Source organism: Hemitrygon akajei, chromosome 24, assembly GCF_048418815.1.
Source record: "Hemitrygon akajei chromosome 24, sHemAka1.3, whole genome shotgun sequence".
Classification (NCBI taxonomy): Eukaryota; Metazoa; Chordata; class Chondrichthyes; order Myliobatiformes; family Dasyatidae; genus Hemitrygon; species Hemitrygon akajei.
The window spans coordinates 20,293,890-20,316,081 of record NC_133147.1 but is presented as its reverse complement, the minus strand read 5'-3'; the positions used below and the strand labels follow the sequence as shown (position 1 = coordinate 20,316,081).

General features: G+C 47.7%; 1 protein-coding gene across 5 annotated transcripts in view; it reads left to right on the top strand.

The window, feature by feature from the left end:
* Positions 1 to 22,192, top strand: part of nkain1 (sodium/potassium transporting ATPase interacting 1) — an 851,669-nt gene that overhangs the window by 467,665 nt on the left and 361,812 nt on the right. The gene's annotated exons all lie outside the window — the stretch shown is intronic.

The following is a 22,192-nucleotide window of genomic DNA, read 5'->3' as shown; positions in this document are numbered from 1 at the left end:
AAACAACACAAAACTACATTAGACTTCAGACCTACACGAGACTTCATAAAGTGCACAAAACAGTGCCTCCGTTAGTCTCGATAGACCACGGATTTGCACCTTGGAAAGTTTCTGGGGCGCAAGCCTGGGCAAGGTTTTGTTTATGGAAGACCGGCAGTTGCCCAAGCTGCAAGTCTCCCCTCTCCACGCCACCGATGTTGTCCAAGGGAAGGGCATTAGAAGTATGATACAGTATAATAATTAATAAACAAGACAATAAGCACAGTAAAAGGCAAATTGCAATATAATAATAAATGATGTAAATGTAAATGTAAACAATGTTTTAGCAGGAATTGAGAAGGAAATGAGCAAAAATTGCAAAGGGAGTGGTGTGTGTGTGTGTGTGTGCGTGCGTGTGTGTGTGTGTGCGTGTGTATGCGTGTGCGTATGTGTGTGTGACTAGACTCTGGGAATTGAGGACTCTAATGGCTTGGGGAAGGGACATTGAACCCATGAACACTACCTCACTACTCTTTGATTTCTACTTTTGCACTACTTATTTAATTGAATTATTTAATATATACTGTAATGCGCATTTTTTCTATTATCGTGGTCCGCATTGAATTGCTTCAATACATTTCATGCCATATGCTGGTGATATTGAACCCGATTGTGAGTCCGATTCATTAACTGAAGAGCAGGTTGTTCCGTGTTATTGAACAAGCTTCCCTGTGCTGGATTTGTTTAGCAAGGAGACAGGAATAACCGAGAACTACATGATAAATAGCAAGGCTGAAGTGCGGTTTAATCAAAGTGAATGGATAATTGGCTTTGCATCGGTCCTGTAATAGGGTAAGCAGGAATCACTAAACCAGTTAATCCAATAATCGTTTGTTGGATAGCTAGATTAACAACAGTTTGCGGACTCTACCTTTGACAAACAGATATTTTAGTTTCCCAGACAGGTTCTGACAAGATGGAAGAGTATTATTTTATTAAAATGAAGACCCAGCCTCACTTGAGGTAGCAGATTCCAAGGCATGTGCCACTGTTCTGAGGAGACATCTTGGTGGAAGAATTCCTTATAGGTTTACTGAGGTTGAAGCATGCCCATTCTACTGGAATACATAAAACAACTTATATAGGCATCCGTTAGTCTCATGAGACCAGGACGCAGGCCTGGGCAGGGTTGTATGGGAGATCGGCAGTAGTCCATGCTGCAAGTCTCCCCTCTCCATGTCACCGATGTTGTCCAAGGGAAGGGCACTAGGGCCAATACAGCTTGGCACCGGTGGCGTCGTAGAGCAATGTGTTGTTAAGTGCCTTGCTCAAGGACACAACACGTTGCCTCAGCTGAGGCTCGAACCAGTCACCTTCAGATCACTAGACCCGATGCCTTATCCACTAGGCCACCCGCCAACACATAAAACAACTAGTCATTGTGGATAACGAGCTCGAGAAGTCTGGCTGTTCTGTATTCATTGCAAACGTCAGGAGAATTGCTCAGGTTGGGCAGGAGGGTTAAAATATCAAACTGAGGTGAAGATTTCCATTTTGACTTGTGTGCTGCTTGGTTTCTCAGCTTCCTTTTTATGCCAACACTCCCTTTCCCGACTTAGATAGATTCCCGTCTCTGAGCCCCTCTGAGAAAGGTAGTGTCAATCCACCCAAAGTGGGGCATTCGGACTGCCATTCATCAGCTGTACCTAATACAGGTCCTCTCGAACGAACAGGGAACACCTCACTAACATACAGTTCATACATACTGCCTGGACTGAGGGGAAATTTAATATAACATTTAATATTTAATATAAATAAATACAATTACGAGGGGTATGGATCGATAGATAGATACTTTATTGATCTCAGAGGAAGTTACAGGGTCACAGTAGCATTACAGGTGCACAGATATACAAATATCAGAAGAGAGGTAAGAAAGAATAAAAAATAAGTTACCTCAAGCAGTCTAGCAGGAGGGGGGTCATCACTTCCCCGGCTGTAGGTTGACTCATTATAGAGCCTAATGGCCGAGGGCAAGAATGACCTCATATAGCGCTCTTTGGAACAGCGCCGTTGTCTTAGTCTGTTACTAGAAGTGGCATGCAGTGGGTGAGAAACATTGTCCAGGAGTTTCCATTGGGTCCTTTGTCCTGCCGCAGCCTGTGAGTCCTGATTGACTCGTATAACAGGGCCAGCCTATCTAATCGGTTTACGGAGCCTGTTGGTGCCATTACCCCAGCACACCACCACATAGAAGATTGTACTGGAGACAACAGACTGGTAGAACATGCGAAGGAGAGGCCTACATGCTCCAAAGGACCTCAGTCTCCTCAGGAATTAGAGGGCTGCGGCTCTGACGATAAGGTAAATGCCAGCTGGCCTATTCCACTGAGGTCAGGTGAGACTAGAACTAGAGGTCGTAGGTTAAGGGTGAAAGGTGAAATATATAATGGGAACGTGAGGGGAAACTTCGTCACTCAAAGGGTGGTGAGAGTGCAGAACAAGCTGCCAGCATAAGGGGTGGATGCAGGGACCATTTAAGAGAAGTTTGGACGGGTACATGGATGGGAGAGCTCTGGTCCAGGTGGATGGGACTAGGCAGAATAACAGTTTGGCACAGACTAGATGGGCTGAAAGGCCTGGTTCCGTGCTGCAGTAATTTACGACATATGGACGAGCATTTGAGAGATCGACACAATGGATTTGCCAACTGCTGCAGGCGTCTTCCGCTTTTTCAACAACTCCAGTCACAGTTGCATTTCCGACTTGCAAGTTGTAGGAAATAGTTCACAGGACTGGAACCCTGCTGTTTCCCTGGGGAGGACTTGTATCACGACTCGTGTATTTAAGCTGTGTGTAATATCAACTTTGCGACACGATTCACAGCGATGTGTATCCTGAAATGCAGCCACCGGGACCGTGGGCAATCTCTGCACAGCAAGACCACACCAGCTGCGATGTGGCCATGACCAGGGAATCTGTCGTGTTGATATTGCTTGAGATATTGGACAACATACTCACATTAACTTCCCTGTTCTCCCTCAGAATCACAGCATTGCATCTGAGAGCGCAGGTGGAGATTTACTTTAATGTTCACTTTGGTGGGGGAGTCGAGGACCAGAGGGCTCAACCTCACAACAGAGGAGCATCCATTTAGAGTGGAGACGAGGAGGAATTTCTGTAGCCAGAGGGCAGTTAATCAGCGGAAACAGGCGGCTGTGGAGGGCCCGGTCATTGAGTGCACTTAAAGAGAAGGTTGATAGATTCTTGGTAAGTCAGGGCATGAAAGGTTAAGGCGAGAAGACAAGAGAATGGGGTTGACAGGGAAATGGATCAGCCATGATCATAGAACAGTGAACATAGAACAGTCCAGCGTAGGTACATTTAATGTCAGAGAGATGCATATACTATACATCATGAAATTCTTTTTAACCATATAACAATTACAGCACGGAAGCAGGCCATCTCGGCCCTTCTAGTCCGTGCCGAACGCTTACTCTAACCTAGTCCCACTTTTTCTTCGCAAACATCCACAAAAACAGAGGAGTGCCCCAAAGAATGAATGACAGTTAAATATTAGAACCCCAAAGCCCCCCCCAGCTCCCCCTCCCATTTATAAGCAGCAGAAAAGCAACAACCACCCCCCTCTGTTCCCCCACCATGTCCATATCCCTCCATCTTCCATACCCATGTGTTATCCAAACATCTCTTAAAAAGCCTTTAATGTATTTGCCTCTACCACCATACCGGGCATCCACCACTTTCTGAGTAAAAAACTTACTCCTCACATCACCCTTGAATTTACCCCTCCCCTCACACCTTTAATGCAAGCCCTCTGGTATTAAACATTTCAGCCCTATGACGCAGATACTCTCTGAAAACTCAGTGCCTCTCATAATCTTGTGAACCTCGATCAGGTCTCACCTCAGCCTCCGACACTCGGGAGAAAATCACCCAAGTTTATTCAGCCTCTCGTGATAGCCATCAAATGGTGGGGCAGGCTCGATGGGCCGAATGGCCGAATTCTCCTTCATTGTCTTGGCTTGTGGTCTGAAACCACCACCTCTGACAGTAAAACACTTGGCCAATGCATCTATTCAGGACATTTACAGCAGCAGGTGCATAAAAGGGGCCCGGAGGATCATCAGGGGCTCCAGCAACCCCAACCATAAACTGTTTCAGCTGGTTCCATCTGGCAAATGGTACCTCAGCATTAAGGCTAAGACCAACAGGCTCCAGGACAGCCTCTTCCAGCAGGCATCAGATTTATCAATATACGTTGATCTGATGACATATTTGACTGTACATTGAAACAATTATGTACACAATCTTAGTGTTCGGGCAATATCCTCCCACATTTCCCTTCCTTATTGCTTGTACATAGCGACAGAGCCGCAACATAAAGATTTTCACTCCCTCATGTTGTGAGATGGATGTAAGGAATAAAATTCTAATTCCAAATCTAAATCTATAACCTGTACCACTCTGGAAGATTGACATAGATGTTTATGCCCGAATCTCTGGTGGTCATCTAGAACCCAGGAACTTCTGATTCAGAGACAAGAGGGTGGTAATCAATCGGTAAGATTAGAATCGGCTCCCCTGAAATCCACTCCTTCTCTCTCAGTGATAGCTGTCTGGATTACAAGCACAGGTCTTTGAATTCAGTAGCGAGTCTGCTTCTTTGCAAGACATAACTGATATCCAAGGAAACGAGAAAACCTGGAGCAGTGATTTCTTCATGGTTGCTTGCACTGAATAGTATACTTTCCAGAAGATTGAGCACTTGTGACACACTCCTCCAGATGCCAGCATCTTAACAGGAATTAGGTACTGGTGACTGAAGTTCCGGCACCCAATCACCATTGGTGTCAAGGGTCAAGGTTCATCCCATCAGTCATCAGGACCCCGCTCTAAATTTTGCCCATCTTCCCACCTGACATGCACACATGACCCATAAAGGAATCCTTTCAGCAAGGTACTTCCACAGGAAAGTGGCAGATAGCTTGGAATTTGATATCTTAAATGAGTTTTGGTTTGCAATTTAATTAAATGATCTCTTCTACCTTGTCAGTACATGTTTGGCAGCTACAACAGCTGTGTTACCAAAGGCAAAGCACGCAAACCGATTTATTTTTGTGCACGATTAATTTATGCTTGTAATTTATAGATTGTTATGTTTTTACACAGCACTGGTACTGCAAAGCGGCAAATTTCACATCATATCTGAGTCGTAATAAATCAGATGCTGATTTTGATTCCTAGAGAAGGTTACTGGATGGAGATCCAAGAAACCAGCTGAGGTTGTCGCCCGCTCTCCCCATCCAGTACCCTGATGTTGGTTAAAGAAAGAATGGAATAATTAGTTCTATTTGTCACATGTACGTGGAAGCACATAGCGAAATGTGTCATTTGCATCAAATCAAATCAGTGAGAATTATGCTGGGGGCAGTGCCAACGTAGCGTGCCCGCAGTTTATTAACCCCAAACCTAACCGTATGTTTTTGGAATGTGCGAGGAGACTGGAGCACACGGAGGAAACTGATGCAGTCCACCGGGAGGACGTACGAACTTCTTACAGACAGGAGCTGGAATCCAACCCCGATTAGCAATCGCTGGCGCGGTAAAGACCCTAAGGCCATAAGACATAGGAGCAGAATTAGGCCACTTGGCCCGTCGAGTCTGCTCCGCCATTTCATCATGGCTGATCCATTTTCCCTCTCAGCCCCAGTCTCCTGCCTTCTCCCTGTATCCTTTCATGCCCTGACTAATCAAAAATCCATTAACCTCTGCCTTACATATACCCAATGCCTTGGCTTCCACAGCCGCCTAGGGCAAAAATTCCGCAGATTCACCACCCTCTGGCTAAAGAACTTACTCCTCATCTACGTTCTAAGAGGACACCCTTCCATCCTGAGGCTGTGTCCTCTGATCTTAGACTCCCCCACCATAGGAAACATCCTCTCCACGTCCACTCTATCAAGGATTTTTACCATTTGATATGTTTCAGTGAGGTCACCCCTCATCTGAATTCCAGTGAGGAGAGGCCCAGAGCCATCAAACACTCCTCAGCTGACAAACCTTTCAACGTTGGAATCATTTTTTGTGAACCTCTCCGGTTTCAGCACATCCATTCTAAGATAAGGGGCCCAAACCTGCTCACAATACTTCGGGCGAGGCCTCAAAATCCGTGGTTTATAAAGCCTTGACATTATAACCTTGCGATGCGCAAACGGCTACACTATCATATGTTACCCTTGCGAGGTCGCAGAAACCACCTTAATCCATTATCAACTAACACGCCACAGATGGGAATTGTCAACCCAGATGTTCAAAAGGCAGCCACCTCTAAAGGGAGAAACCTCCAAAACATCTCGTCTCCCTTGGCCAAGCGTTGTCCTTTGACCTTCAAGGTGCTTACCCGACCAATGTCCACCTTCAAAACATCACCCAGTCCCATTAGATTAGATTCAACTTTATTGTCATTGTGCCGAGTACAGATACAAAGCCAATGAAATGCAGTTAGCATCTAACCAGAAATCCAAAGAATAATATTATTTACAAAATAACTGTGAATAAAAAGTAAGTGCTACAGCACACAAATATAAAAGTACTGAGACAGTACAATATGGGTGCAATACTGCTTTGCACTGTGATGGGAGGTTCAGCAGGGTCACAGCCTCAGGGAAGAAGCTCTTCTTGTGCCTGCTGGTGTGGGAGTGGAGGCTCCTGTAGCGCCTACCGGATGGGAGGAGAGTAAAAAGTCCATGGTTAGGGTGAGATGCATCCTTGATAATGCTTTTCGCCCTGCCCAGGCAGCGTTTATGGTAGATGTTCTCAATGGTGGGCAATTGGGTGACGATAATCCACTGGGCAGTTTTCACCACACGCTGGAGTGCTTTGCGGTCCGATACGGGACAATTGCCATACCACACTGAGATGCAGTTGGTGAGCATGCTCTCGATGTACAGCGGTAAAAGTCCATCAGTATCCTGGGACAGAGGTGAGCTTTCTTGATGCTCCTGTCACGTACCCCGTGACCGGGTTACCAAACCAGCAGAAATGGAATGATACGTTGGATACTGTATGATACTGTAACTGAAGGTGTTTATTAGTAAACTAAGTAGTACAGTATCAAAAATGCAAATATACATATAAAACAGGTTAGCAATGATAAATACAGAAGTGTAGAAATCAGAATCAAAACCAAGCTCTATCGTAGTCTAGGGTTAAATGAATAGTGTTAAGATAATGCAGAGCTCAGTTCAGTTCAGTTCAGTTCAGTTCAGTTTGGGTTGAGGTAGTTGCTGTTGTGACGTTGGAGAGAGAGAGAGAGAGAGCGAGAGAGAGAGAGAGAGAGAGAGAGAGAGATAGAGAGAGAGAGAGAGAGAGAGAGAGAGAGAGAGAGAGGAGAGAGAGAGAGAGAGAGAGAGAGAGAGGGAGAGAGGGAGAGGGAGAGAGAGAGAGGGAGAGAGAGAGAGAGAGAGAGAGAGAGAGAGAGTGAGTGGGAGATGAGCAGCTGCAGCAGGCAAACCTTCCATTGTCTTCTTGTTCCGTTGTCCTGTTGTGGTCACTGACTGTGACCCCTCCGTTCCCAGCCAGACCATTCTTAGTGGTGAGCTTGTCACCCAGGCGAGGGTGGACACACACACAAGCCCCCACCGGCCTGCCTTCACACACTGTGAGCCTCTGACCGATTCCCCCGAATCGATCCTCCGAACCCCCACCTTCCTGTGGGTGCACAACTCTCTTTCAGTGTCCGGTGGTGTGTCTGCCGTTGTCTCAGCAGACTCGTCTTTTATCTCCCCTGCTGGGGTACCGGCCATCCATCAACTGTTCACGTCCATCAAACTAGGCCACTCCCTCCTGTCTCAGCAGGCACCTGGCACCACTCTGCCGTGTCAGCAGGGATTCACACAAGCAGGCAAAGTCCTTGGAAGTAAAGTCAACAATTAGCGAAGAAGCCATAACTATAAATCCTTGTTTCTCTCTCTCATTATCAGCAGGTGCAGCCTGGTGCCTCTCTCCCTCTTATATATCTCTCTCTCGTTAGCAGCATAGTTCACAGGGGGTCATCTCTGGACCCCATATCCCCATGGTTTGCTCATCACACATAACACTCCGCAGGAAATAAAGGCACTATTGTGCCTTTTTGATCAGGATGGAGGAGTTCAGGGACCTGGTGAGATCCTCGGAAATGTGGACACCAAGGAGTTTGAAGCTTGATACACGCTCCAAGACAGCTCTGTTGATGTAGATGGGGACGTGAGTGTGGCTCCTAGCATGCCTGAAGTCCACAATGATCTCCTTGGTCTTCTGGGTGTTAAGGGCCAGGTTGTTGTCGGCACACCACGCAGCCAGGTGCTGGACCTCGTCCCTGTAGGCTGTCTCGTCATCCCCTCTGATCAGGCTAACCACCGTGGTGTCGTCTGCAAACTTGATTATGGAGTTAGAACCAATAACAGGAACGCAGTCATAGGTGAAAAGGGAGTACAGGAGAGGGCTCAGCACACAGCTTTGAGGCACGCCGGGTGAGAGTTCAGGGTGAGAGTAGAGGAGGAGAGGTTGTCTAACTTAACAGATTGGGGTCTGTTAGTCAGAAAGTTCAAGGTCCATTTGCAGAGGGATGAGCTGATACCAAGCTGGTGAAATTTGGCGATCAGCTTGGAGGGGATCACAGTATTGAATGCCGAACTAAAGTCAGTGAACAGCATTCTGACGTAAGAGTTGGGGCTGTCCAGGTGGGTCAGGGCAGAGTGAATTGCCATGGAGATGGCGTCCTCTGTTGATCTGTTGATGTGATAGGAAAATTGATGGGGGTGCAGGGTAGTGGGCAGACAGGATTTCGGATATGATAGAACCAGTCTCACAAAGCACTTTGCAATGGTGGGGGTGAGTGCAACTGGACAATTCAGGCCCGCGGCAGTGGAATGCTTCGGCTCTGGCACGATGGTGGCGATCTTGAAGCTTGTGGGGACAACTGCCTGGGCCAGGGACAGATTGAAAATATCTGTGAAGACCCCGGCCAACTGCCCTGCACAGACTCTCAGCACACGGCCAGGTATTCCATCCGGACCAGCTGCCTTCCGTACATTCACCCTGCTCAGGGTGAAAACCCCGGCCAACTGCCCTGCACAGACACTGAGCACACGGCCAGGTATTCCATCCGGACAAGCTGCCTTCCGTACATTCACCCTGCTCAGGGTGAAAACCCCGGCCAACTGCCCTGCACAGACACTGAGCTCACGGCCAGGTATTCCATCCGGACCAGCCGCTTTCCGTACATTCACCCTGCTCAGGGTGAAGACCCCGGCCAACTGCCCTGCACAGACTCTGAGCACACGGCCAGGTATTCCATCCCGACCAGCTGCCTTCCGTACATTCACCCTGCTCAGGGTGAAGACCCCGGCCAACTGCCCTACACAGACTCTGAGCACACGGCCAGGTATTCCATCCGGACCAGCTGCCTTCCGTACATTCACCCTGCTCAGGGTGGTGCGAACATCGGAGGTGGAAGGTGAGAGAGGCAGTTCACCAGGTGGGAGATCCGCTTTGAGGGTGCCCTCCTTGTTCCCTCGGTCAAAGCGAGCGTAGAAGTAATTGAGCTCATCGGGGAGGGAAGCAGAGCTGGAAGGGGGCACAGTACTAGGTGGTTTGAAGTCTGTAATGACCTGTATGCCATGCCACATGCGCCGGGGGTCCGAGGAGTTGAAATGCTCCTCGATTCTCTGTTTGTATGGGTGTTTAGCCTGAGAGATCCCCCTCCTCAGGTTGGCCCTGGCTGAGCTGTAAGCCTCCCGGTCTCCAGACCTGAAGGCTGAATCTCTGGCTTTGAGCAGGAGGCGAACCTCTCTGTCCATCCATGGTTTCTGATTGAGGAAAACCTTTTTTTTTTGTGATGTCACTCTATCTACAGACTTGTTGATGTGCTCAAGGACAGAGTTGGTATATAAGTCAGTGTTGATCTGAGAGTCTGTGGTGGCATGGGCAGCAAACGGGCTCCAGTCTGTGTGCTGGAATTAGTGCTGAAGAGTAGAGTCAGCACCCTTCAGCCAGATCTCAATGGTCTTCATTGTGGGTTTCACACGTTTCATGACCGGGCTGTACTTGGGAAGCAGAAACAATGAAAGATGGTCGGGCTGTCCCAGTTGGGGGAGGGTAGTGGCTTTGTAAGCATCAGCCACATTTGTGTAGGCATGATCTAAGGTTTTATTTCCCCTTGTGGTGCGTGATACATTTTGGTAAAATCTTGGAAGCACAGTAAGTAGGTTGCAATGATTAAACTCCCCAGCGACAATACAGGCTCCGTCTGGATGCAATGCCTGCAGCTTGCTAACAGCGGCACTGAGGTCTTCCACGGCTACTTTAGCATTAGCATCCAGTGGTACGTAAACTGCGACAGCGATGATGCACGTAAACTCTCGCGGTTGATAAAAAGCTCTGCACTTAATAATCAGCTGCTCCAGACCAGCAGAGCAGTAAGTTTGAGCAATGGCAGAGTTAGCGCACCATGGTCGATTCACGTAGATGCATAAACCACCTCCCGTGCTTTTTCCTGTTCCTGTTGCAGCTCTGTCAGCCCTGAAGACCGCGCGCCCTTCCGGTTCCACCACGTTGTTTGGGACACCAATGTTTAGCCACGTCTCCGTAAAAAACATGATATTGCAATCCATAAGCCTTCCTTGTGTGAGGGTCCAAGTCCTTAGTTCGTCCTGCTTGTTCGTCAGAGCCCGAACATTGGCGAGGAAGATGCTCGGTAGCGCTGGCCGGTGCGGATTCAGCACGCAGACCTCCATGCTTCACCCGTCTTTGTTTACGGTCTTGATGCCGGCGCTGGACCTTTCCGGTCGGAGCGAGTTGAATGCAGGTCCGCGGTGTCCTTGCCCACTCCGGAGGTAGTAGGTCGAAGTTGAATGGATAGTCCAAAACTGTGTTGGTGCATTGATAGTTAATGTCTGAAAGTGACTGTTTGCTGTAGGTGTAGTTCGCATAGCTGAATCGAGCGAACACGCAGATAAATTAACACTATTTTTCGAAATCCGGTAGGACACTGCGCCTCGCGGCACACACGCGCCGCCATCTTCAAGTAATGTCAACAGCCCCCTGGGATGAGCAGGTTCTAGATTTCCACCAGGCTTTGCTCTTGTTGGATGAGATTGCAGAGGGCGGTTTTAGTGAGTTAATGGAGTCTCAACGGATTGCCATTGGGTGAAGGCTTTGAAGGGTCGAGTGAATCGACGCAGTGGCACCTCAGAGGTACAAAAGTGCCATGGGACCAGCTTCAATGAGGTGTGCGCCTTCGCCCAGCAGCAGATTGTCTTTTTCTTGCTATGATATCACTGTACGCTTGCATCACTTTAACCTAAGTAAGCTTGTCTCCTGATCTTTATGCTGGCATCAGATTAAGAGGTGGAATGAGTTGTGGCTCTAAATTACAAAGACCACGAGGATCCTAGCTTTGATTTACAGTCTTTCATAAAGGCAATGATTTTGATTCCCCTGACAGCGACACTCCAATTGATTGCAATAGGCATGAATTGAAAAGAAAATGAGACCGATTCCATTTCCCAGGTACAATGAGAAAGAAAATTAGATCAATTTCATTCCTCATTTGTAATGACCATACCATGCGGTGCAGTCCTGCAGACTGTGGAGATAAAGCAACAGACTGTGGAGTCATTTAAGAAGCAATGAGATAAGACAAGGTAATTAAAGGATAAACAAGGTTCTTCTCATCATCTACAGCCATTTCTCAGCTGCCATTTCCCAAAGCTGACTGGATCAAAGAGTTAAAAGATTCTTCCAAGAAACTATGCAGATTATTTAGTTGGAGGCTAATAATGTCGGTTCCTAAGTGAGGGAAGAATGTACCCCAGCAGCTGATTGTCAAACCCAGTGACAGATTGTGGCGCCAGGTAATTAAAATAATTTAATTAATCAGTACAAATTACATCAACTGGGCCCTCACTGCCCTGTAAATTAATGCAGGGTTCACTCCAATAGATCCTTCTGCAGAGGCGAAAGATTTACCAGAGACAGATGCACAGTCCGAAATAGAGACCAACACGTGAGGGATGGTCAACATACAGGCCTTGCTTGGAGACACAGTGGAATGAGCAGAAGGCGATGGTGCTCCCAAGACTTTGGTATGTCCTTCTGGATGGTACAAGGAGCAATATTAAAAACTAATGCAGAATCAGAATTAGAATTGGGTACAATATCTCCAGCATATGACATGATATTTATTAACTTTGTAGCCGTAGTGCAAAGCAATACATAGTGATGGAGAAAAAGACAGTGAATTGTATTATATATATAGTTATAGATAGATAGATATCTATCTATATATATATAATAGTTAAATTAAATTAGTGCAAAAAAAATAAATTTTAAGAAAAGTAGTGAGGTAGTGTTCATGGGTTCAATGTCCATTCAGAAATCAGATGGCAGAGAGGACGAAGCTGTTCCTGAGTCATTGAGTTTGTGCCTTCAGGCTCCTGTACCTCGTCTCTGATGGTAAAAATGAGAAGAGGGCATGTCCTGGGTGATAGAGGTCCTTCATGATGGACTCTGCCTTTTTAATGACATCGCTCCTTGAAGATGCCCTGGATACAATAGTGGCTAGTGCCCATGATGTAAGTGATGTAATCATCAGGGGTGAGATGCAGACATCGTCATCGTCATTATATGCCATGTCATATGACATCATCATCATTATGCGCCGTGTCATATGACATGAGCGATCATGGTCTTCTCAGCTTGATTGTTCTTGGCAAATTTTTCGACCAAAGTGGTTTGCCATTGCCTCCTTCTGGGCAGTGTCTTTACAAGATGGGTGACCCCAGCCGTTATCAATACTCTCCAGGGATTGTCCGCCTGGCATCGGTGGTCACATAACCAGGACTTGTGATGTGTACCTGCCCCCATGGCTTCACGTAACCCCGATCGGGTGGGCTAAGCGGGTGCTACACCTTGCCCAAGGGTGACCTGCAGACTAGCAGAGGGAAGGAGCGCTTTACGCCTCCTTTGGCAGAGACATATCTCCACCCCTGCCACCCATTCATTTTATAAACGGTACACGTTGCTGAAACAGTGAGCCAGGGGTAGAGGAAGTTAATGTGTAAAAGGTGCCAGACAAACAGAGTGCTTCCCTAGATCGGGTTGAAGTGCTTTAATGTTGTTCAGGCTGTAATCATCCACCCAGTGCAGAGTGTTCAAAGATTAAAGGTTAGCTTTATTTTTACTGTGCCCATGGTCTGTTTTTTTTTATCAATGATGGTATTGTCTGCACTGTTGTAACTATATGTTAATTATAACTATATGTAACTGTGGTTTTGTGTAGGTCTTGTAGCTTTAGTTTTTGGTTTGTTGGGTGGTAGAGTTGGTCTCCTGACTTGGTGTGTCTGGGTAGTCTTGTTTTGTCTGGTGGATTTGGAGCTCCTTTCCGGGGAACGCGCTAAGACGGCAGCACGATACTAATACGCAGCAGCCTCTCCAGACTCTGGATTTGGGGATTGCCAAACGTTATGCGGATTTTCTGATGTAGTCTGTTTTGTCGTGTACTTTTGTGATATCATTCTGGAGGAACGTTGTTTCATTTTTTAACTGCATTGCATTTGTGGTTTCTAAATGACAAATAAGCTGAAACTGAACTGTATTTCTCACACGTACGGTGAAGTGCGTCATTTGTGGTCAGATCAGATTAGCAAGGACTGTGTATGGGCCCAGCTTGTAAGTGTCACCACAGTACCAGTGCTCACAGCTTGCTAACCCTATCCCATAAATCCTCGGAGCGGAGAAGGAAGCCAGAGCACTCCGCAGGAAACCCACGCGGTCACGGTTAGAACATACAAACTCCTTACAGACAACAGGGGGAATTGAACCCCAATCCTACAGCATTTCACTGACCGCTACGCCACTGACCACTGTACCGCTGGGCCGCCCATCACATTAGTGTGTTTTCTGGGCAGTCACTTGACACTTTATACCAGAGATGTTTCTTTCCACTTACCAGCCAATGCTGGAATCGTACCTGCTTCACGTTGGCATGGACTGCTTCTTATTCTGTGAATTTCCAATGGAATTGAATGTTAGAGCAGTTGTCAGCAAGCAACCCCACCCAATCTTATGATGCTAGCAAGATCTTTGAAGAAGCAGCTGCATATGGTTGGGTCCTGAATAATCCCTTAAAGAACTCTTCAATACCAGTTCTACACGACCTATGTTCTGGTGGTCACCTATGAGGAGCAATTCTTCAGCCAGAGGGTGCTGAATCTGAGGAATTTGTGGCCACAGGTGGCCGTGGACTCCAGATCATTGGGTATCTTTAAGGCAAAGGTTGATAGATTCCTCACTAGTCCAAGCATGATGGGTTACGGGGAGAAGGCAGGAGATTGGGCCTGAGAAGGAAATCGGATCAGCCATGATGAAATCCGGGAGCAGACTCGATGAGTCAAATGGCTTAATTCTTATAGAACTGAACCATTCAGTACCATGGCTATATGACTCTCACTCACCATCGAGAGAGGGAGTTGGGGGGAGGAGATTGCTAAAGTGCAGAGGCCCCCGCCAGCTGCACCCGCTGTTCCGATCTCCCACAATGCTTCAGTCGGTGACATCGGCGAGGAATCGGATCGTCCACAGGGCCACTCCCCGAAGGAACACGTCTTCCGAGCAGCGCCTGGAGATCCCAAAATCCCAGGCCGTTTGGCGAGTTCCAAGCGCGAGAACTCACCGCCCATGAAGAACGTAGTTTGAGCTCTGCCGTAGATCGTGGACTCCAACAGGACCCCAAACACCTTGAAAAGGGTAAAAAAAGACACGAAAACAGAAGGTTTGAACTGTTTCGCGGATGAACTGGAAGAAGCCGCTCAAGACCGCAAAAACTTCCCGCACCATCGTTAACTCCTCCGACTCCATCCTGGCTTTCGAAATACCTTGATAGTCCTTCATGGTTGATGGGTCTGCCTCTGGGATCTCCCCACCTGACAGCACTGAGGGATTGCAGCAGTCCAAGAAGATGATTTGCTGTCATCTCTTCAAGGAGAATTATCAATTAGCTATATGTGCTCTGTTCACACTGCTAAAGAAAAATAGTTAACTCTAAAGGAAGTGCTGTGGATCATCAAAGCAGTGTGGCTAGATTCTCCTCCATTCTCTGTTGTTTAGGCAACGCATGCATAAGCTGCCATATCTCGGAGGTGACTGTTCCAAGAACATCGAATTTCAGCCACATTGAGGAGAGTTCTTTGCAGACCAAGGGGACAAACCCAGCCATCGGGCAAGACCAATGTGGTCTACAAAATCCAAAGCAGGGACGTCAGCCAAACCAGGAGAAGCTATCCACAAGGCATGACCAACTCTCTCTAGTCTCTACCCATGAAGATCAAGAGGGGCATCAAGGAAAGTCATGATGCAAGGGAACACATGGTATGCAAGAGAGTTCCTAAAAGGCAAGTTCATTCAAGTTTATTGTCATTTAACCATTTACATGTACACCGTTAAACGAGACAGTGTTTCTCCGAGCCAGGGTGTAAAGCACTGTAGTATGCATAACACACACATACAGTAACACACGATAACTTATGAAAGTGAGGATGAAATCTACAGATGGACTGCACATAAATAAAGAAACTAAAGAGCATAAATTAAATATTGTAGGGTACAGAAAGGATTAACCAGTGAATCTTTGAATGCGATGCGGCAGAAGACTAATAGCCTGAGAGAAGAAACTGTTTCTTGTCTCTGTGCATCGGAGTCTCCTGTCTGATGGTAGAAAGTCAAAGAGGGTGCTAGATGGATGGATGGATGGGATCCTTAATAATACTAAGGGCCCAGTGCATGCAGTGCGCCTGATAAATATCCCCAGTGGATTGCAGGGGAACCCATATGATTTTCTCAGCCATTCTCACAGTCCTTTGTAGGGACTTGTGGTCCGCTGCTCGGCAGCTCCCTTACCAGATGGAGATCCAGCTTGTCAGTTTGCTCTCAGTGGTGTTAAGTTAAGATAGGAGTGGGAGCCTCACATTCCTCAGTCTCCTTAGGAAGTGGAGGTGCTGCTGTGCCTTCGTGTTCAGGGAGGTGAACTTAAGGGGCCTGGTGAGGCCGTCCGTGATGTGAACTCCCAGGAACTCGGTGCACTTAACTCTCTCCGTGGAGGAGCCACGTATTCGCGGAGGGGGACGGTTTACCTACATCTTCCTGAAGTCCGCAGTGATTTCCTGGGTCTTCTGCACGTCCAGGCTTGGGCTGTTCTTCTCACACCAATCCACCAGCTGCTCCACTTCCTCTCTGTACTCCAACTCATCATCGTCGTTGATGAGGCGCAGCCGCTGTTGCGCCACCTGCAGATCTGATGACGCGGTTCGAGCTGAATCCTGTGCCGCGGTCAAGTGTCAGCAGAGTGAACAGCAGCCCTGGACAGCGCCAGTGATCAGCATAATAGGACCAGACACATTGCTGATCACGCAATCCACTTCTGGAGGGAAATGTTGGGGCCCAGCAAAGACAGAAATGTGATTTTCCTCAAACAATTCTGTAAGGTAATACTTGGACTGCGAACAGGAGAAAATCTGCCGAAGCTGGAAATCCAAGCAACATACACACAAAATGCTGGAGGAACTCAGCAGGCCAGGCAGCATCTGCTGGAAAAAGTACAGTCAACGTTTCAGGCCAAGACGCTTCAACAGCCTGAAATGTCGACTGTTTACACTTTTCCATAGATGCTGCATGGCCTGCTGAGTTCCTCCAGCATTTTGTCTGCGTTACCTAGACCTCGATCCAACTTGAGAGCCAACATGGTCAAAATTCCTGAGCGCAAAGCATAAAGTTCACCATACAGCCAATCGTTGAAGGGATTTCCTCCCCACACCACAACTGAGTTACAATCAGCTGATTGAAATTCATATAAAGGCCTAGCATTCAGAGGACACACCACAATTAACAGCACACTGATGATGTCTCCTCGCGCAGTGACGAAAAGTTTGCAAGTTACTTGCCAAGATCGGAGATCCATTATTTTAGAAAGGATATACTGACATTGGAGAGGGTTCAGTGAAGATTCACGAGAATGATTCCAGGAATGAAAGGGTTACCTTATGAGGAATGTCTGGTAGCTCTTGGGCTGTATTCCCTGGAGTTCAGGAGAATGAGGGGGGGATCTCATGGAAACATTCCAAATGTTGAAAGGCCTGAACAAATTAGATATGGGAAAGCTATTTCCCATGGTAGGGGATTCTGGGACAAGAGGGCACGACTTCAGGATTGAAGGACATCCATTTAGAACAGAGATGCGGAGAAATTACTTTAGCCAGAGGGTGGTAAATCTGTGGAATTTGTTGCCACAAGCAACCGTGGAGGCCAACTCATTGGGTGCATTTAAGGCAGAGATAGATAGGTTCTTGATTAGCCAGGGCATCAAAGGGTATGGGGTGAAAGCAGAGGAGTGGGGATGACTGGATGAAGTGGATCAGCCCATGATTGAATGGTGGAGCAGACTCAATGGACTGAATGGCCTACTTCTGCTCCTAAATCTTATGGTCATGTGGTTTAATGGAACAACTCAACCCAAACATTACTTGCCAGTTATCAGTTAGTCTCGACCATTGCCCAGGTGGACGCATTTGAAGAGCTACCAGTGGAATGTAACCCTTTAGTAATTCATGAATACCTCCATTTCCAGCAAAACGAGGGAGAGAAGAACAGTAATGAAGCGGTGGAGTGTGGTTACACTTTGATCACTATCCTAAGGTAGTGGGGTGTTACAGTTTAAAAATATCTTATGCTGCGTTTCATGATTTGCTACAGATACTAGACTTCAAAAGTGAAATACTTGTTCAGCATGAATCACTTTGGAAAATGAATCATAGAATATTATGGAGGGAAGTGAAGGCTCAGTTTGGAGGGACTTGGCAGTAAATTCTATATCTCAATAAATAAACACAACAGATCCTGCAGATGCTGGAAATGTTGAGGAACACACACGCATGCGCACACACACACGCACACATAAAGTGCTGGAGGAACTCCACAAGTCAGGCAGCATCCATGGAGGGGAATAAACAGTTGACACTTCAGGCCAGTCCTGATGAAGCGTTAGAACCATAGAACACTACAGCACAGTACAGGCCCTTCAGCCCTCTCTGTTGTGCCGACCCATATAATCCTTAAAAAAAAGTACTAAACCCACACTACCCCATAACCCTCCATTTTTCTTTCATCCATGTGCCTGTCCAAGAGGCTCTTAGCTACCCCTAATGTTTTAGCCTCCACCACCATCCCTGGCAAGTCATTCCAGGCACTCACAACCGTCTGTGTAAAAAAACTTACCCCTGATGTCTCCCCTAAGCTTCCCTCCCTTAATTTTGTACATATGCCCTCTGGTGTTTGCTATTGGTGCCCTGGGAAACAGGTACTGACCATCCACCCTATCTATGCCTCTCATAATCTTGTAGACCTCTATCAAGTCCCCTCTCATCCTTCTACGCTCCAAAGAGAAAAGTCCCAGCTCTGCTAACCTTGCTTCAGATGACTCGTTCTCCAATCCAGGCAACATCCTGGTAAATCTCCTCTGCACCCTCTCCATAGCTTCCACATCCTTCCTATAATGAGGTGACCAGAATTGAACACAATACTCTAAGTGCCAGAAACCTTATCGGCCAGTAACGTCAACTGACAACTCCGTAAGCAAACATGTCAAAATAGGTGCCATCTGTGAACCCCCCAAGAGCCAAAGGAATGTGAGCCAATAGAATCCAAAGGTCAACTGAAGGGGACTGAGGTAAGCGTGACCAGGTGGTGTACACTGCAGGGTTCTGAAAGAGCTGGCTGAAGGGACTGTGGAGGAATTAGTAATGGTATTTCAGGAATCAATTGATTCTGGCTTGTGTCAGAAGGAATGGAAAATTGGAAATATTCCTCCACTCTTCAGGAAGGGAAAGAGGAGGAAGAAAAGGAATTATAGGCCTGTTAGTCTGCCCGCAGTGGTTGGGAAGATGTTGGAGTCGTGGAGAATAAAGGGAACCTTTTCTGGTTGGTGCCGATAAATAGTGGTGTTCCACAGGAGTCTCTGTTGGGGCCGATTCTTTTCACTTTATATGTCAATGGGTTGGATGACGGAATTGATATCTTTGTGGCCTAGTTTTCTGGATGTTGCAATGATAAACGGAGAGGCAGATAGTTTTGGGGAAGTAGAGGGGCGACAGAAAGAGTTAGGCAGATTAGAAGAATGGGCAAAGAGTGGCAGATGGAATATATTGTCAAAACTGTACAGTCATTGTTAAAATAAATAGAAGGGTAGACTATTTACCCGTTATATAAACGCGAGCGCTTCCAGACAGAAACGCCAACAAGTGCGCAACTGAGGATGTCACCTCGACTGGCGAGCAGCTACTCATTTCCCTCCCTCGATGCTGCCTGACATGCAGAGTTCCTCTAGCACTTTGTGTGTGTGCATGTATTGCTCAAGATCTCCTGCGCAGGATATGTTGTGCTTATTGGGATACAGTGTGGAATAAGCCCTTCCAGCCCTTCAAGCCCTGATTTAACCTTGACCAATGACCAATTACCCTACCAACCTTTGGACTGTGGGAGGAAACCAGAGCACCTAGAGGAAACCCACACGGTCACAGTGGCCGGAATCGAACCTGGGTCGCCTGCACTGTAAACCGTTGTGCTAACCATTATGCTACCGTGCCAATTTAAGGTGCAATTTAACTTTGTGCTATTATCTGAAACAATGACAGTAGACTGAGCAGGTGGTTAAATGCATGTGAGGGAATTTTTTTTTTAAAGTTAAATTGATTTAAATTTGAATAATTTAAACAAACTCAAAGGATAAACAGACTCAAAGTTCTAACACGTGAAATGGGCCAGGAGGTAGACGTGAGGTTGAAATGAATGCTTGTCATTGGCGTTCACGAGGGAAGTGGAGAGATCAGGAAAGGGGAAGGTGAAATGCAAGTGAACGTCACCGGCATTAAAGAGGAGGCAGTCAGTGCCTTTGCTGTTAAAAGGGGTACCAGAGCTCCAATAGACTGACAGGATTTCACAAGGTTAGACATCAAAGGTTCAAAGGTTCATTTCATTATCAAAGTATGTGTGCAGAATACACCTCTGAGATTCATCTTCTCCAGATATCCATGAAACATGGAGGTTGTTGAAAGAAAAGACATCATCCCCCCCCCCACCCACTACCCACGTGAAAAAGAAACAAAAACTCACAAACCCCAAACCCCACCCTGCCAAACATCATCCCTCGCCCCAAAAACTAACAGATCAAATCCCAGGCATCAAATTTGGTGTTTGGACGCCAAATCCCGAACGCCCAACCCCCTCCGTTGCGGAAAAAGAACAGCGGCAATAACACAATAACACCAAACCCCCCAACCGCCTCCCTCGCACTCAAAGACCCAACAGGAAGTGCAGAAAGCTTCTCACAGTGGTCTGTGTCCCTGTCTCACAGTGGTCTGTATCCCTGTCTCACAGTGGCCTGTGTGCCTGTCACACAGTGGTCTGTATCCCTGTCTCACAGTGGCCTGTGTGCCTGTCACACAGTGGTCTGTATCCCTGTCTCACAGTGGCCTGTGTGCCTGTCTCACAGTGGCCTGTGTGCCTGTCACACAGTGGTCTGTATCCCTGTCTCACAGTGGCCTGTGTGCCTGTCACACAGTGGTCTGTATCCTTGTCTCACAGTGGCCTGTGTGCCTGTCTCACAGTGGTCTGTGTCCCTGTCTCACAGTGGCCTGTGTGCCTGTCTCACAGTGGCCTGTGTGCCTGTCACACAGTGGCCTGTGTCCCTGTCTCACAGTGGCCTGTGTGCCTGTCTCACAGTGGCCTGTGTGCCTGTCTCACAGTGGTCTGTGTCCCTGTCTCACAGTGGCCTGTGTGCCTGTCACACAGTGGTCTGTATCCCTGTCTCACAGTGGCCTGTGTGCCTGTCTCACAGTGGCCTGTGTCCCTGTCTCACAGTGGCCTGTGTGCATGTCTCACAGTGGCCTGTGTGCCCGTCTCACAGTGGTCTGTATCCCTGTCTCACAGTGGCCTGTGTGCCTGTCTCACAGTGGTCTGTGTGCCTGTCTCACAGTGGTCTGTATCCCTGTCTCACAGTGGCCTGTGTCCCTGTCTCACAGTGGTCTGTATCCCTGTCTCACAGTGGCCTGTGTCCCTGTATCACAGTGGCCTGTGTGCCTGTCTCACAGTGGTCTGTATCCCTGTCTCACAGTGGCCTGTGTCCCTGTCTCACAGTGGTCTGTATCCCTGTCTCACAGTGGCCTGTGTCCCTGTCTCACAGTGGCCTGTGTGCCTGTCTCACAGTGGCCTGTATCCCTGTCTCACAGTGGCCTGTGTGCCTGTCTCACAGTGGCCTGTGTGCCTGTCTCACAGTGGCCTGTGTGCCTGTCTCACAGTGGTCTGTGTCCCTGTCTCACAGTGGTCTGTGTGCCTGTCTCACAGTGGTCTGTATCCCTGTCTCACAGTGGCCTGTGTCCTTGTCTCACAGTGGCCTGTGTGCCTGTCTCACAGTGGTCTGTATCACTGTCTCACAGTGGCCTGTGTCCCTGTCTCACAGTGGTCTGTATCCCTGTCTCACAGTGGCCTGTGTCCCTGTCTCACAGTGGCCTGTGTGCCTGTCTCACAATGGCCTGTATCCCTGTCTCACAGTGGCCTGTGTGCCTGTCTCACAGTGGCCTGTGTCCCTGTCTCACAGTGGTCTGTGTCCCTGTCTCACAGTGGCCTGTGTGCCTGTCTCACAGTGGCCTGTGTGCCTGTCACACAGTGGTCTGTATCCCTGTCTCACAGTGGCCTGTGTGTGAGTGGGAGGGTGGGAAGACAGCTCGCTTCATTCAGTTTTGTTGTTGCTGCTACTTGCTGAACTCGATGTAACATCGAGGCCTGGAATATCGTACGCAGGTTTGGGCCCCTTATCTAAGAAAGGACTTGCTGACATTGGAGAGGGTTCAGAGGAGGCTCACGAAAGTGATTCCGGGATTGAATGGCTTGTCGTATGAGGAGCCATTTGATGGCTCTGGGCTTCTACTCACAAGAGTTCGGGAGAATGAAGGCTGACCTCATTGAAACCTATCGCATATTAAAAGGACTCGATAGAGTGGATGTGGAGGGGATATTTCCTCTTAGACCAGAGGACAGCCTCTGTTTTAGAACAGAGATGAGGAGGAGTTTCTTTAGCCAGAGAGTGACAAATCTGTGTTGCCGCCGG